At 41.1% G+C, this 12,792-nt stretch overlaps 1 protein-coding gene across 1 annotated transcript in view; it reads right to left on the bottom strand.

Annotated features, from left to right (window-relative positions):
- The window catches only part of LOC144669303 (otoancorin-like), a 102,358-nt gene extending 90,302 nt beyond the window's left edge, over nt 1–12,056 (bottom strand). The window contains exon 1 of the mRNA XM_078531664.1: nt 11,906–12,056. The gene's annotated coding sequence lies outside the window, so the exon portion shown is untranslated. The remainder of the gene's footprint in view (nt 1–11,905) is intronic.
- Between the last annotated feature and the right edge of the window lie 736 nt (nt 12,057–12,792).

The raw sequence follows: 12,792 nt of genomic DNA, 5'->3' as shown, positions 1-12,792 counted from the left end.
GGTCTATTTAGAATTTATCCTCTAACTCTACTTCACCTGAAGACTACACTTGACTTTCAGTGTGCAATGCTTTGGGAGAAGTATTATTTAATTTTTTTTTTTCTATGTGTAGACATGAGAGAGAGAGAGAAAAAGAAATAGGGAAAGACATGAAGACAGAGAAAAAGAAAAAAACGTTTGTCAGCTTGCAAGTCAAAGAATTGCTCATTCCTGCAGCTCAGATTCCGGTTGGGTATCTTGTTTCATTACTATAGCTGTGTATTTAAATGTTACAGTTCTTCCCTCTTGATTAATCCCTTCATCTCATTTATTTTCTCTTTCTGGTCATGGTATTTTTTTGTCTCTAAAATCTCTAAAGCTGAAGAAAAGCAGAGTGAGAAAAGACTATTGTCCCATTAAATCTCCTACTAGTTGTGAGAATCAACCACAAATTATTTGTATAAGGTGTCCTGTTGTCAAGGAGCTGTCAAAACATTTACCAACAAAGGGTGTGACTCAATTTAGAATTTATGGGAATGAGTAATACATTAGTGCATGTTCATAGCCCAGCATACATAAATTAGGAAATTAATAGATTAATATGCATTGTTAAGGAAACTCCACATGACAATTTGTTTGGTGATTGAAATTCAAAAAGAATCATTATCTTTGAATAATGCTGCCGAGAATCAAATCAATCCAAGTGTCTCCCAAACTAATGTGATTCATCTGTAAATATACTGAAACTCGTTTTTCAAACCTTGTTTTCAGTACTTTAAAAATATCATCAAACTTATCATCGTTCCTAATCACACACATGTCCTGACTTGAATAAGTTTCACTGTCCCTTTATCATTGCTGAAGTGGCCTAGGTCTAAACCACTCAGTTGTCAGGGCAACTGTTAGGGATGGGCAATACATCCTAGCAACACCCAAATAACAAGAATTAATTTAAACATTTATATCTGGGTATTCCCTATTTAACAACCATGTGAATAATAATCAATACCAAATTAAACATTAGATTTAAAAGAAGAGAGTATTTTTTGAAGCACCAACTTAAATTTAGCCTCTCTTTTCTGTCAAAGACTGATCAAATAGGCAAATAATTCTAGTGCAATTCAAAGGAGAAACAAGAATCTCCACTATGCAAAACCAAAACATAAGTAGTTCTAAAGCTGTTAGAATAAAAGTTAACCTGCCTGTTGTGTACGTTAAGTATGTGGCCTATATGTGAATTAATGTCAATGGGTTGAGAGCATATTGTGCATAAAAGTAATAACATATTAATGTATTTGACAAAGTCATTGAAACTTATGCAATGGGTTAACACTGCATTTAAAACAATGCAGAAAGGAATCTTTTACAGTATAAATAACCTTTTCCTTTTTTTATTCTTTCACGGGACATGGGTGTTGCTGGCTAGGCCAGCATTTTTATTGCCCATCCCTAATTGCCCTTGAGAAGGTAGTGGTGAGCTGCCTTCTTGAACAGCTGCAGCCCATGTGGTGTAGGTTCGCCCGCAGTGTACTTAGGGAGGGAGTTCTAGGATTTTGACCCAGTGACAATGAAAGGAACGGTGATATATTTCCAAGTCAGAATAGTGAGTAACTTGGAGGGGAACTTGCAGGTGTTGGTGTTCCCATCTATCAGCTGCCCCAATTGGTAGAGGTCATGGGTTTGGAAGGTGCTATTGAAGGAAAGTAGTTATTTCCGAATTTGGTTATTCACAATTACGTTATATTTTCTGTTTACTTTTAATTTTGTCTCCTGTCACATTCCACAAAAGAATAATTTGACAAAATAACATTTGTTCAATCTATGAAACGTGGGGTGGAATCATCCAAGATTTGCAAAAAGTGTGGTAGTGGGCAGAAAAAAGGACATTTTACCCGCTGTCTGCAATGATGGGTTTTCGCGCTGTATCATCCCATTCCCGGTGCATCCCACCTCATTAATAATGCATTCCTGGGGAACATGCCGGGTTGCTGGCAGGACAGCCTTTGATTCTCCAGCCCCCATTGTCACCTCAGACCTTCAGTAATCCGGGCGCCAGATTTAGAGGGGGCCCCTGCATAGGGCTAGCACTGCCTAAGGCATTGGAAGCTGCTGCAACGCCCTGGCTGCCAAAGGGAGAAAACATGTTGCCCCCAAATTTAGCAATGTCTCCCTTGGGCACCTGCTGGACACTGTGGGCATCTACCGTGAAGTCCCCTACCCCCCCTCTGACCAGATAGGAGTCAGAAATTCACAGAGGCAATGTGAAGATCTATGGAGTGTCCTCACTGCGCCATCATCCTCCTGGAATCTGGCGACTATTAGGGACTCTGCTGCGTCTCTATGACATGACCCTGAGCACTGGGGGTATGTGCACTGCCGTCAGCCACACAGGAGTCAATCGTTTCCAGGTGCAAGGTGAGGATATCAGAGTTGTCCTCGGTGCATCTCGTCATCATCCTCCACAAATTGTGCTGTTATGAGGGCCTCCCAAGTGCATCTGCCTCATGTAGCCAGTGCAATGGCCTCATTGCAGACATCCTCGCCTTTGAGGACCTCAACACTGTCAGCCCCCTCAACGTCCTCCTCATCGCAGCTCCTCCATCTCCTCCTCAGCCAGGTCCTCTCCCCATTGTAGTGCCAGGTTGTGAAGCATGCAGCAAGTGACAATGATACCATGACACCCTCTGGGGACTGTAGCCCAGTCCAGACCTGTCGAGGTACCGGAACCTCATTTTCAAAATGCCTATAGTTGCTCCACCAAAGTCCAGGTCCGACTCAGAGAGCGGGAGGCGGGTCCCCTCGCTGACACGGGATTCCGCCTGACGTCACCCTGCGTCATCTCCATTTTCAGGTCGGCGGGGGCGCAGCCGAATCAGCTGTGCCGACCTGTCAACGGCCAATTGAGGCCACTTAAAAAGCCATTAACCTCATTAATGGACCTGCCCGTCCAACCTTAGGGTTGGCGGGCGGGCTTCAGAAAAAGCCTGAAACCTCATCCACGGGCGGGATGAGTTTTCATGAAGGTTTATAACATTTTAATAAATGTTTGAGTTAAAGTGATGGACGTGTCTCAACTCATGTGACGGTGTCGCATGAGGGGACATGTCAGGGAAATTTTGTTTTTGTACCTTTAACATTTTTAAATTTGGGGAGGATTCCCTCGGCTGAGAGTGCACATATGCGAAAGAGCACACTCTCGGCTGAGGGAATCCCCCCTCCCTGTCCGCACAGGAAGCACATAGCGCTCCCTGGCGGACGTCACACTGGGCGGGCCTTAATTGGCCCGCCCACGTAAAATGGCAGCATGCCCCCTATCGGGGGCGCCGATCGGAGGCCCGCCTGCCCGTGCCCGCTCCTGCACTTCCCTCCCGACGGGGGGAAAACTCTTCCCTTAGAAAAGCTGAAAAGGCTTAAAACAAATAAATCCAAGAGGCAGCAAAAATTCCGCCTTTGAAGCAATAAAAAGCCATTTAACCTCATTATAAAATCAGAATGGGATGGATTTTAAGGCTGTCAATTTGCTGGGCTGCCCCTCACCCACCCTGCCAGTGCGAACATGAAATATGGCGTAATGACGTCGGGTCAGTGTACAGTGTCAACAAGTCAGTCTTGGATATAATGGAAGGTGAGCGGACATGGAAATTGGAAGCCCACCTGCCATTTTGAAATAACCAATTAACAGTTTATTAAACTTGTTAAAGAGTCAAATGTATGCAATTTTCATTGCCCACTGCATTTTTCGGACATTGGACAGGAAAAGGTTTAGGAGTGTTTTATGGCAGGTATGACGAGGCGACACAGGGTGGAAGAAAAGGCCTGTCACTGGGATCATGGCTGCATGTATCAGCAGGGTCAGCTGGTGAAGGTGACAGCGTCCGTATGATTTTGGACTTCAGCTGTTTTTTTCTTGAGCCTTCCATAAGAAATAAGGAGAGATTGAGTGAACAGGGAGCCTTTAAATTTGTAGCTGTGAACGACTCCCTGTTCATAGTATAACCCCTCTGCCACATGACATCCCGGCCTAAACTCCAGATTGAGCACAGAGTCCCTCTTCGCACTGCTAATTGGCCGTCTGATGCTTGATTCCACGAGCTGAGACAGTGGAGAGAGGAGCAAGCGGATCACTCACTTTCTGTTCTGTCTCCCTCACTCCACAAAAACGGTAATATCCAGCCCTGTGTATCATTTATAAAGTTTGCAAGGTGCTGACAATCATTTTGAGGGAGTCAATGAACAATGGCCAGTCAATTGAAAGCAGGTAAATGTGGTGCCCAGATTCAAAAACAGTGACAATACAGAAGACCACAGATCCATTATCCTAACTTCTGTTGCACATAAAATAATGAATTATTCAACAGAGTAATCTTAAGAAATATCTTCACAAGGCTTAGAGGCTTTCTTCTCTAATCTGTACAAGAATAACTTGGTAAATAGCAATCAACACACATTCATCAGGTGAACATCCTGCATTTTCAATTTCCTCAATTGCTTTAAGGAAGTGAAAATTGGACTCTCTTCTATTTTTCCTTAGTTCTGTTGAAGAGTCATAAGGACTCGAAACGTTAACAGTGTTCCGCTCCGCAGATGCTGTCAGACCTGCTGAGTTTTTCCAGGTATTTTTATTTTTGTTTTGGATTTCCAGCATCCGCAGTTTTTTACTTTTATCTTAGTGAATCTTACATTGCTGTTATATTGACTTCCAAAACATGTTTTAAAGATTACTAATGACATTCAAAGCAGGAGGAATTTGGAGCACGCAATGTATAAATAGATAACTAGTGAGAGTTACTCATAATGGGTTAGGGGAATCATATCATTGTGCTGAGTGACAACACTCATAAAGAAGTGTAAAGCTATTCATAATTTACATAAATTTTCCTGATTACATTAGCAACTTGGGTACCAGAACACAATGCAAATTAATTAAATTTGCAAATGCAAACTAGGAGGGACAATGGAGTCAGAAAACTACCAAACACACTAAATAGAAAATGCAAGTAAGCCAAACAATGGTAGATGAAAACAAAAAACTGCGGATGCTGGAAATCCAAAACAAAAATGGCAGCATCGGCAGAGAAGAGCAAAGTTAACGTTTCGAGTCCTCATTGAAGGGTCATGAGGACTCGAAACATCAACTTTGCTTTTCTCCGCCAATGGTAGATGAAATTTAATGCCGATACGTGTGAAATGTTGCACATACATCTAAGGATAAAATAGAAAGAGATCTAATAGCCTTAGAAGACTTAATGTTCAACATTTTGAGCTAACTGAGAACAGTGATCAACACAGTGTTAAAGGGCATAGAAATAGTAGAATACAAGCCAGAAGAAGTGATGATCAAACTGTATAATGCTTTGGTCAGCTAAACAGATTGAGTGAGCACTATGGCCTGTCTAGCCACTGAGAAACAATAGAGACAGTGCAGAGAAGAACCACATGCCTGATCTGAAGACCGGTATCTAAATTATGAGGGAAGATTGGAGAGACTTTAAGCTCAGAAAGAACGCAATTCATATGTAATCTTAAAACAGTAAATAGATTGGTCAATTTTGTAGAAAAGATTAAGATAAAATAATACTCTAAACAACCAGTAAAATTAGAACAATGTGGCACAGGTTTAAACTAGCAAAAAGTAACTTTAGGAATACCACAGATTGGGGCATGTAAATTGATCTGGCATGTAAGTCAATGCCCCATTTTTCAGCTTATCATGTTTCGGATGATACTCGCTTGTACGTTGAGGCATGAGATCAAGTAGGGCAATACAGGCATGTTCCCAAGGAGATTCATGGGAGTTATAGACATGCCCACACATTTCAAAATAGCACCCACCTACAGCAACCAGTTTACGTTTTATTCTCAGCATATAAATCAACCTCTGTTTTCGAAAGGATTGTTCAAAGCTTCTGAGGGTGACTTATATATCACGATCTATGAAATTATCAGGATGTTCTTTTACACACAAAGAATGATCAATACTCAAAATGGGCAGAAGTACAGAGACAAAAAGCTGGAAATATTTAGATGCAACAATGTAGGATGATCCAGATGGATGTTTGTGATGGGCTGGATGGCCTTCCTTGTCCATAAGTATCACATTCCCTGCTCTTAAAAATCATTCAGATTTTATGAGGTGAAACATGTGCTGCTTGAAATGAAGGACTTCGATGTTAAGAAATGGTAAACTTGCCATTTTTTATAGCTAGTTAAAAAAGCGCATCACATAGTTCTATGTCAGAGTAGAGGTAAGCAGCAGAGTAAAACTTCCTTTATGGTGGGCTAACAAAGGGACAGGAAGTCCCCTGGTTTATCTACAAAGCAATGCCATAACTGCATATGTAAAGATGTCCTCTGTTAGATACTTCTAGAGATACTGTGACTGTGTCCTTTCAAAAGGTGTTATGATTTTAGCCAAAGTATGTAACAGGAAAACTTTAACACTTTTATGATGTCACAGTACACAGTGACCAGAGGAAGTTTTACTCCCCAGTATCTTAACCACAACCTCAGAAGAATAACCTCCCTACCACTCATCAAGAACTAATCCGACCATTCCAGTTACAATTAACCATTATTGTTGACTTTCTAATGCAACCCAAGTGTGCCAAATTAGGCGTCTGTGTGCAATGGTTCACGTCCACAAACTAGTAAATCGTGCAATTAGCTTGGGAGGTCACTAAGAACTCAATCAATCAGTCTCAAGATCCCAGGGGACTCAGTTTAGTGATTTGTGGGCATACCTATACAGAAGAAAAAAACAGAAAATACAGCACACCCTCCTCCCACCCACTCAGAATGAGCAAGTTTGCATGGCTCTCATTACCAGTTACAAAGAAAAGTACCCTCTCTGTTGATGAGGCACAGTCCACCCACAACAAATATGTAGGAAATATACATTTGGGATACCCCCTTCCAATCAGACCCAGTAACATTTCCAGTCTGCCTGAAATTGAGGAAATGTTATATGTCTGGGGACCAGTCGAAAAACCTAGGGCCAAGCAAGCTGGTTCAGTCACCTGCCCAACTTGCATCATTCAATGTGCAGGGAACCTGGTGTAGTGAATGCTAAATTACTCTCCAGATATGTCAGAGAACCTACTTTCTACTTTCTGGACATATCAATTGCAAAAAGGTTTTAAAAAAAAAGACCACCCAACCTTAATCAAAGAATCTTACAATGAACTCAAAAGGGAAATATTTTACCCCTTCAATCTGAACCCAGTGCAACTACAGGTTCTACAGTTGAATAAACAACTTCCGTTTTCACATAATCTCCTGAATTATGCACTAAATCCTGAATACATGTATATTAATCATCATAAGACAAGATATTTTTACCATTGTAGCTCCTATTGCCAGTTGTTGCCAAGAGAATATTGTAAATGACATTGCAAGTCTCCTCAATGCTTCACATCAGCTCACTCCAGTAAGGACCACAAATATTTATGCAAAAGAATATTACTTTCAACTGTGATATGGCATTATCCACACTCTGAAATATTACAAGACGCACAAAAACAGCTCAAGCTTGCAAACACAAAGTTATCAACAATAACAGCTTGAATGTATAGAGCATCTTTAAGGTGCCATTTTAGTATCATAAAACAAAGAATGACACTGAGCCACATAATGAGAAATTAAGTCAGATGACTAAAAGCTTGGTCAAAGAGGTAGGCTTAAGAAGTATCTTAAAGGAGGAAAGCGAGGTAACAAGGGAGTGAGGTGTAGGAAGAGAATTGCAGAGCTTGGGGCCTAAGTAACTGAAGACATGACAACCAGTGGTAGAACAGTTAGAACTGGGAATGCAAGAGTGGCCAGAGTTAGAGGAGCACAGGTATCTTGGAGGGTTTTAAGGCTGGAGGAGATTACAGAGATAGGAAGGGGCAAGGCCATGGAGGAATTTGAAAACGAGGATGAAAATTTTAAAGCTTGACCGGGAGCCAATATAAACTCACTTGGGTGAGCACATGGGTGATAGGGGAAGGGGACTTGCTGTAAGTTAAGACACTGGAATCTAAGTTTGGTTGACCTCATTTTTATGGAAGATCAGCCAGGAGTGCATTGGAATAGTGTGGCCCAGTCATTAGGAGCCATGAATGAGGGTTTCAGCAGTAGACAAGCTGGGACAGGGGCGAATTGGAAAGCGACTAGCTTAATCTCAGACTGTTGCCAGGGTGAGGGATGGAATCGGTAGCTAGGAAATGGAGTACGTTCATTTTGGCCATCCAAGTGAGGGGAGGCATTTCCCAGATATGTTAATTTGCCATAAGTTTTATACACTTTTTTTCAATATTTATTTGACAGAGATCCTCTACCCTTTCTGCTGTGTCTCAAAGCCTTGCCTCTGAGTCAAAAGGTTTTAGGTTCAAGTGCCAGTCCCAAAAACACATGCACAAAATCTAGGTTGGCACTTCAGTGCAGTACCAAGGTTGAGCTGCACTGTTGAATGTGCCACCTTCAGGAAGGGACATTAAAGTGAAGCCCTGACTGCCATCTCAAGTGAATGTAAAAGATCCCACTATTTTGAAGAGCAGGACAGTTCTCCCCAGCGTCATGACTAATATTTATCCTACAAGCAGCAGCTAAAAAATGGCCAGATGATTTGGTTGTTCTGACAATACAGTTTGTGCAAATTAGTTGCCCTGTTTCCTTTAGAACAACACCCATGCTGCAAAAGTACACCATTGGCTGTGAAGTGTTGCATGATGTCCTGTGGATGGGCAACATGCTATGTAACTTCTTTCCTTCCTCTATCTTAAAGTTTGTGCACTTCTTCAAGTGTAGCTTCTGGTCACCCATATCAACAACACCAAGGGCTGGCACTAAAACCAAATGACCCATGGCAAATGTCAGTTTCTTTCAATATTGTGGACTATCGATACTGGCCTCTCACTGCAATAGGTCATGGCACTGAAGGGACCATGCCAAATGATGACGTTCTTTCAGGTAGATTTTGTGGTCTACTATTTGCGGAGATGTCTTATTGTCACCCGAAAGGAAAGGGCATTCTTGAAATAGACATCTCATGTCAGCAGCACCCAAAAGAATAAAATGATCTGCACTTAAATTACACTGGCATAAATGATCATTTTCCCGCTCTCATGAAAAAACTCAACGTTAAAGAAATCCACTCACCAGCACATAGGCTGCACTCCCCTGCTCTCTAGGTTTCTAATGCATCAATTTATTCTGAATTATATTTAATATCAGTTACTTCCTGTCTAATGTAGTCGATCTCCCCCTCCCACAACCCCAGTCGCTACATCTCTTTCATATCACCAAAATGTCTAGAAGACCTCTGCCTGTGGGGATGGTCTAGTTGGTTGAGGCAAGCACCACACTACTCAGCTTCCTTTCTACTATTTTCCTCCTTACGGATACAGTTCCACAAACAGTGGACACCCTCAGGCACCTCACTCAGGTGGATATAACCCATGTTGATGGTGAGCATCAACAACTTAATCGACTATGGAAAAGATTACACTTAAGCCAGATCTTGGACTCATCTGGATTCCACAGTGAACAGCAGCTATTACCAAATAGAGATCAGACGTAAGATCCCTAGACATTTCACCTTTCATCCTGAGGAAGTTGTGATCAATTGTAAGGTAGCTATAGTTGTCCTCATTGAAATCAACTACCTCACCACATATAAAGGACTCAATTAAGGAAGTTTCCTGGCATCCATGAGCCAAAGATGGGGATTGGAGCCAAAATGAGCATCATGTTCTTTTTATCCCATTCTCTAAAGTCACTTTGCCTTCATCTTGCTGTTTCTTCTCTCAGAGGGAAAAGGAAGAACGTTGACTTATTGGGTGAAAAACTGCAGTCACAACTCAATCTCATACTACTGTGAGGCAGCATGTATGTGAATGTCAGCATTACCCTCAGGCTACTTTAGCTAAATCATGAAAGTATAAAGTTTTATTCAACCAACATTGAAAAAAGCAAGTCTGCTAATGGGAGGAAACAAGACTTCCAACACGAAAAGCAAAGTGGAAATAATTTTCTTGAAACTATTTTAACAGTGAAAGGATTGGGATATTCAAGAATGAAAAACTTAATATTTTCACTAGAAACTCGCAAGCATATAAATGATCGAACCCTGACGAGCCTGGGCTTGTTTAAGAATTTGAATAGCAGAGGCTTCTCAGGTTAGAAAAACAAAATTTTCAAAGAGCAATCTACATATATAGATCTGTCAGGTGCAGTTCCTGTACCTAAAGTGGACACTCCTCCTTTAATGGGATGAACCCAACACTCTTAAGCCTTACTAACAGAGCTGCAGGGAACCCTACACATTGCCCTTTGTCTCGTAAAGAATATTGGCATCTTTTGTCATGTGAAAGATAATATGCAGATTTAAATAGCTGCCATGAGAAAAGGGGCTTGTTGATTCTTTTTTATCCATGATTAATGAGTCACCAACACTACTCTGACATCAGTATTAACAAGAACAAAGCCAGTGCTTCTGAAAGAACTAAATGTATCATGAACATTTGATGCTTCATTTTAATATGTGCTTGACCCACCTTTACTACTCCCCTGCAGTATTGCGCTAATGTCATACCCAGCTACAATTACGGAGGAACAGAATCCTTATATTTTCTACAGGCATGACCAAAAAAAAATCAAGAAGCTGACATGATGAACCTTTCCTCTTAGCACTGTTTAACAAGGCAACAAAAATAAAATATTATTCTAGGGATATGATAAAAATATGCCAAATAAAAATCTAACCCTCATACAATCATAGAATGATACAGCACAGAAGGCCATTCAGTCCATCATATTTATGCCATCTCTTTGAGATTAGTCCACTCCATTGTTCTTTCCATACATCCTTATAAATTATTCATTTTTAAATCATTAACCTATTTTGGAAGTTATTATGGAATCTCTTTCCAATGCAGTGCATTCCAAATCAAACCAATGTGCTGCTAAAAACGCTTTCATGTTACCTCTGGTTCCTTAAATCTCTGTCCTCTGGCTATTGACCCTTCTCTCACTGGAATTAATTTTTACTTATTTATTCTATCAAAACCATTGAAGACTTTGAACACCTCTGTTAAATTTTCCCTTAATTTTTTTTTTTGCTTTTAGAAGAAAAATTCCAGTTTCTCTATAACTGAAGTACCTCAAGCCAATCTAGTTAATCTCTTCTTCATTGTCTCGAATGCCTTGACATCTTTCCCAAAGTATGGTGGTCAGATTGAGCACAATACTGTAGCTGGGGTCTAATGAGTGTTTTATAAAGGTTTCACACAATTTCCTTGCTTTTGTCCTCCATGTGTCTATCTATAAAGCTAAGGATCCCACATGTTTTCTTTTTAAACAGTCTTCTCAATTTGTCTGGTGACCTTTAAAGACTTATGTGCATACACTCACAGGTTCTTCTGCTCCTACACCCATCTTACCTATAATTAGCAAATATTATATGGAAGTATAGTATATCTTTAAAACATTTTTAAAAACAGTACAAAAAAACAAGCCTGTTAAAATCTGAAAATAAATGATTTGGCTTAAAATGTACAACTCACAAGGTACTCATGTTTCTGATCACACAAGTATTCTTCAAACCCTTCAAATTCCTCAAACTAATGGACAATTTTAGTTTATTGGCCTTTGTGAACAACTTTTAGAAGAAACAACATAAGACTTCTGCTGAGTTTAATTGAACTACTTTCAGCGATCACATACGAAACACAACTAATAAAACAAAGACTGTATTCATAGTCTGAGGCAATGCATTGTGGATTTCATTATTTCCAGTGGAACCTACATCAGGTACTCTTATCCTGTGACTATAATTTCCACTTTAATGTATTTTCTGATTCTGGACACATTTTAACATGTGAGTTAGAAGAGGAAGAAGATTTGGCTTTTCCATTTTAAACTGAACAAAGATGCAGTGCCGGAATCTTACCTTTTGTTCTGCCTGCAGGTTGAGTGAGTGTTCGGAGCTTGTTCAGTCCTCGCTGTCAGCACTAACTGATGATAGATTAGTGCTCACTTGCACCTACCTGTCTGGATTTAGGGTGGGGTGAGGAGAAGAATGCTTTATATTGTGTCACAGTTTCTATCCAAGCTTGGGACACACAATCATTTTTTTTTTGTCAGACTGTTATCAGATCCTCACCCAAAATTAGTTCCCATTTGTGCAACTGTAAATATTAAGATATTTTGTACAAAATGTTGAGCAATACTGTAAAATATTTCAGAGATTCTGTAACTGTCTTTTGGTGAGGTGTGGCCAGAGGAGCTTCCAGAGGTTCCCACCTGTTCAGATTTGTCTAGGCCGGGTTTTTCCATGCCCACCAGCGTCGGTCATGTTCAGTGGCATGAGTGGACAACATGGCATGAAACCAGTTTGTGATTGTCCGCTCAGCATTTCCCACCATTGGACATCAGGAACCTCATTGTAATACATCTACATACTATTATTAGGCCCAGGCCAGCCCATTGGAATCATAACCCCCTCCTCTCCCCCCTCCACCCCACTCCCCCCACCCCTCCCTGCCCCCACTCCCCCCCCCACCCTGCCCCAACTCCACTGGATTGTCCGTCCACGTAGGCAGGAAAGCACGACGACGTGTTTCACAACAGCACATTAAAGGCGTGCACTTGGGAGGTTGCAATTTGGGAGGAACTCAGAGGTGAGTACACAGTAACGTTGTGCAGCGCTCGTAGGGTCACCTGTTGGACTTCAAGCTTGAAGGGTGTTGGGGGAGGGAGGTTTAAAGGCAGCCCTGCCTTTGAATATAGAGCACAAGCTTTCGGGATAGGGGGTGGCCGAGGGAAGCGCCCACGCAT

This window comes from Cetorhinus maximus, chromosome 2 (assembly GCF_964194155.1).
Source record: "Cetorhinus maximus chromosome 2, sCetMax3.hap1.1, whole genome shotgun sequence".
NCBI classification, from domain to species: Eukaryota; Metazoa; Chordata; class Chondrichthyes; order Lamniformes; family Cetorhinidae; genus Cetorhinus; species Cetorhinus maximus.
This window is presented reverse-complemented; position numbering and strand designations above follow the sequence as displayed.